This window comes from Stegostoma tigrinum, chromosome 35 (genome assembly GCF_030684315.1).
Source record: "Stegostoma tigrinum isolate sSteTig4 chromosome 35, sSteTig4.hap1, whole genome shotgun sequence".
Classification (NCBI taxonomy): domain Eukaryota; kingdom Metazoa; phylum Chordata; class Chondrichthyes; order Orectolobiformes; family Stegostomatidae; genus Stegostoma; species Stegostoma tigrinum.
Genome location: NC_081388.1, coordinates 6,629,084 through 6,634,556, shown reverse-complemented (window position 1 = coordinate 6,634,556; position 5,473 = coordinate 6,629,084).

Sequence of the window (5,473 nt, the reverse complement as noted above, 5' to 3'; positions counted from 1 at the left end):
TACCTTATCTATGTAGCATCCTCAAGTCCTCAAGTTCAATGCATTTCCCAGGCAATTATTTCTGTAACAAAATAAAACAAAGAGCTATGGATGCTGAAGATGTGAAACAAAAACAGAAAGTTCTGGAGAAATTCAGTTGGCCTGGCAGCATGTGTGAAAAAAGAAAGAGTTAACATTTCAAAACTCGTGACCCTTTTTCAGAGCTCTGGATTCAAAACATTAACTCAGTTTCTTTTAATGATGTGCTAATTCGTCCACTGAAGAATCTCACGAGCTCTGGTGAGATGAGTTATCGGTTAACATAGAATCATAGACTCGTACAGCATGGAAACAGTACCTTCGGTCCAACTAGCCCATGCCAACCATGATTCCAATTTTAACTAGTCCAATTCGTGTACATATCCAAATGTCTTTTAGATGTTGTAACTGTACCTGTAATCCTCACGTCCTTGGGCAGTTCATTCCACACCTATAAAAAGTTGTCCCTCGTTCTTTTTTAAACTTACTTCTCTCACCTTAAAAATATGCTCCCTGGTTTTGAACACCCCCCACTCCAGCCAAAAGGCCCTTGCTATTCACCTTATCTATGCCCCTCATGATTTTATAAACTTTTACAAGGTCGCCCCCTAAACCGCCTACACTCCAGTGAAAAAGTCCCAGCCTGCCCACCCTATTTTTATAATTCAAACCCTCCATTCTGGCAATACCCTGGTAAATCTTTAATGACCCCTCTCTAATTTATTCAAGGCTTCCTATAGCAGGGCAACCAAAACTGCACACAGCACTCCAGAAGAGGCCTCACCAACACCCTGTACAACCTCAACCTGTTTTAACATTACGCCGTAATCAACAACACCTTCTGGTTGCCCACCATTTTAACTCACCCTCCCACTCCCTGGGTGACATGTCCATACTGGGCCTCCTCCAGTGTCACAGTGACACTACCCACAAACTGGAGGAGCAGCACCTCATATTCCACCTTGAGTGCCTTCAGCCCGATGGCCTAAACGTAGAATTCGCCAGTTTCAAAATCTCCCTACCCCCAGCCTCATCCCATATCCAACCCTCTTTCTCATTCCCACCTCCTTGACCTGACACAACCTGTCCATCTTCTCTCCCAGCTATCTGCCCCACCCTTCCCACTGACCAACCATCTCCGCACCCTATCTGCATTCACCTATCACCATCCCACCTACCTACCTATAGGCCCAAAGCCCTCTCCCTATCTATTTCCCAGTTCCTTTCCCCCTTCCCCAGTCCCGATGAAGGCTCCCAACCCAAAATGTTGACTTTCCTGCTCCTCTGATGCTGCCTGATCTGATGTGTTCCTCCAGCTCCACACTGTGTTATCTCTGACTCCAGCATCAGTGGTTCTTGACTTAATATTGTTGGTTAAGTGATAACTATTGACTAACGTTCTAGGGAAAAATTCCCTGCTCTTCTTCAAACAGTCTCATGGATTAGTTACAACCATGATGGCAAGATGGATAGCATTCTGGCAATGCAGCATTCCTTCTGTATTACACTGACATAATTTCCTGATTTATGCAGCGAGCTGGCCATTCCCTGACCATTGCTTTTACTCTTGTTCATCAATGATTTAGCACAGTATAAACTCTAACCATCAGATATGAAGGACTGTTCCTGGGAAGAGCTGGGCAGTTCTCATTCGAGGTTGTAAAACTAAGTTGTAAATTGTGTACCGGAATGTTTCAGTGCCTGTAATGCGTACCTACCCTTAAGTTGACACCAACTTTTCACAAGAAATGACCATGTGCCATTTTGTGATGTAACTTGCCATTAGGTACTATGTACTTAAGGATGGAGAATGGGTAGCTCTTTCTGGAGCCAGTACAGACATGATGGGTTGAATGGCCTCCTCTGTACTGTAAACTTCTATGATTAATATATTGTTCATCAAAATCGAGCATTTCTTCTGCCGAAGACTTCATGTAGACATCCTTCCCCACATGATATCTGTAACTTACCATACTTATCCTGACATGGTCAGGCCTATATAAGACTCAATATGGTCAATGTGGTTGACTCTAAACTGGTCCCTGAATGGGTAAAGCATTTAGTTCAAGGGCAACTAGGATGGGCAACTAATGGTGACCTTGCTGGCAGCAATTTTATCCTACAGATGAATAGAGAAAAAAAAATTTAGACTAATACCATGGATCGACGGCAGTGGAGTTACCCAAAATTCCTCTGCTCCACCATTATAATAGGGCCCACTGTGACTCAAACTCAACACTAATGTGGTTGACTCCAATACCCCTGAAATGGCCCAGCAAGTTACTTGGTTTTATACACAGAACACCACCACATGCACCAGAACAAATAGGATATAATCTCTAAATTCAGTGCCTGCCTGTGACGGCCACATCAGGAGTGAATGTAAAGAGAAACTTTATGCTCTACTTGGAACTACAAGGGTGTTGAAACAGTCAATTGGCTTCTGGAGGTTGAACTGCCAAATAGTGGCAATGTTGGCATTTTTTAGGGTTTAACCCTCCAATCTCCCAGTACCTGGTGTTGACAGTTAGTTGTAATATTAACTTAATTGAATCCTTTTATCTGCTTGATTCAAACAGCCATTAATCTAATGCTTAGGCCACCAAAAGTCAAGTTTTTCAAAATAATGTTGATTGTTCACTCTGGTTAATGGGTATGATTAATACATTAAAATTCCTCTGGTGTTCCATATGTTGATGCTGTTGTTTCTGATGATAAATGACAGAAAGCAGACAAGAATTTTAAGTGCGGCCATCTCCCATCATGCCTTTTCACTGGTCAGATCACTGCAGTTGAAGCTCTAATTACCTCATTCAAACGGAAGATTGGCTTTAACTCTTCACTTGCACAAATGGCATTATTTCTCACGATGGAAGATTGGCACTTACTGGAGAGAAGGAGCTTTTCATCTCAGTGTTTCCGATCAAAACAACAATCATGCTCATGTATTACTTGCAGAGTTCAAGGGTTGATTTGATGAGTGGTTCAGCAGTTTGCACAAAATGCACACCCCATTAAGTCTTGCAATTTAATTTTCCACATGAACACTTCCCTTCTTGCAGGAGCACATTCCTAAAGTGCCTCTCTCAGTTTTAGGATGTCCCAAAACTCTTTACAGCCAATCAATTATATCCACTGTGTAAGAACTGTTTTAATATGGAATAAAAGTCATGAATGAGCTTCCATTACTGATATTTTCTGAGGGCTCATATCTAAACAACTGTGAACACTTGTTCATTTGGAGTATGGAGGAGATACCTAGATTGTTTTATTTTAACAGGTCATCAAAAGAACACTGTGAGATTCTTTATTTTCAAAACCATTTGTGTTGAGCTCAGGAAACAGCTATGGTTAGAGCCCGTGGAACAGCTGGAGTCACTAGAAGTCACATGTCTGAGCTGATGGTTGTTATGAACGGTAGCAATTTTGATGTTGTTTGGAGTTCAGTTGGGGTGAGCCCTGTGAAGTGATAAGTCCTTCCCAGCTCAGCTCCGTGTTATCTATCTTTAGAGGTTCTCTGAATCTCTCTTGAGTGTGAGCGTTGAGAAACAAAAAGAACTGTTTTCCTTAAAAGAATTCAAAGTGATTGCCATTTCACAAACCAGCGACAACAGTTTACATCAGGTGACACTTGTCTATGTCTGTGAAGACACCAGGCTGATAATATCAGGAACATTTCATACCTTCTCACTTTTAAGAACTAATCATTGTTTGGTCATAGTATCTTTCTCACAGATCACAGACTAGACCAGGATGCATTTCAGGGTTGCTCGCTTCCTGACTTTGCTCCTAGCTGCATTCTCCAAGGTGCCTTCCAAGTTGGTTACTTATGGCCAAGGGCTACCTCCTGCAACTATGGCTCATGACTCCATTGTGCAAGACCCTGACTGATATGGAGCACAGTTATAATGTTTCACCCAGGCTCATGGACGAGCAGACAACGGAGCTGCTGAAGATGTAGTTCCAGCCTTTTCCCCATTATAGCTCAGACAGAGTGGGTGGCATCATCTTCTCGTTCAATACTCTGCACTATTGGAGCAGGCAACAAGGCAGTGTATTGGATGCTGAGGAACTGGGGAATAGGAGCAGTCTACTGAGGAGGATGAGAGGACAAAGTTCTCAATGCGCATGACAGCTGCAATGTGTACTACAGGACAGCCAGGAACCAATGGACACCCAGTTCAGGCCAACGAAACCTCGGTACATGAGGCCAACATGGTCATAAAATAATGGTCGGTCATGATGAGCTTGCATTGTGGGTGTGAATTACAGTCTCTGTTGGTTTAGTTTGTGTTCTCACTCACTGTATGTAAGTTCAAGCTCATGCTTGCAATTGTCTGAGAGTGTGATGTTGGCCAACTGGGAAATGACAAGATATGGGTCGCCTGTGGCCATTGGGAACAGGGTAGCGGCAACATAGACAGGGTGTTTAAACAGGATGAAGCTAAGGACAATAAAGTGTGGGGCCTGGTGAAAGAATGGAGACGTATGTCTGAGGGAGTGTCAGGCCTGTCGGCTCTGTGCAGCTAAGCATTGTCAGTGAGGGGCAACGCCAGTCCGCTAACACTCATCTTTTAAAGTTGGCACAGGCTATGGGCCTGGTGGGGTACATCTGATGAATAGCAAGTTCTTCCAGGAAACTAGGATTAGAACTGGGGTGCCTTAGGGCAGGATAGCTAGTTATTGAGGTGAGTTTTACAAGGCATGGTGAGAGATCTTACTTGACCTGACAGGGAGAAACCCCACCCTCCCCCATGAAATTCCATGACAAGACTGATACTTAGTCAAAGCAAAACATAAGAGTCAGCCCTTACTGTAGCTGGCCAGGTTGATTAGCTCAGTTGGCTTGCAGCATTGAGTGATACCAACAGCATAGGATTGACTGCCACACTGACTGCAGTTACTGTGAAAGACTCTTCTTCTCAACCTGTCCCCTTGCTTAAGGTTTGGTGACCCTCAGTTTAACCCCCACCAGTCTCTTCCTGATGGGAGATTGGGACTTTGGCAACTTTACTATGCCCATTTCATTAAATGTTTATATTTACCCAAATGCGTACATATCGGTACGATAATGCTTAACACGAAGGGTAATAGTTACATCATGAAGAGAGAAGCAGCGTAGGAATGATGTGGGACACTGGAGTTGAAGCTGAAGTCTAGCCATGTTTGTGTTCAGCTACATTTGTTTCATATGTCCTGGTTAAACATCATGGTCTACTTCATAAATTTTGGTCATCTCAGGATGTCCTAAAGGCATATGTGCAGGCTGGGTAGTAGCACAGTGGTAATGTCACTGGATAGTAATCGCAAACCCTGAGCTAGTTTTCTGGGAGATGCAGTTTGAACATACCATGGCAGGTGGTGATATTTGAATTAAATGAAGCAAAAATTCTGAAATTGTGGTGACTATGATGTCTGGCATTAATCGTAATAAGGGCCCAAGTGATTCTCTCAG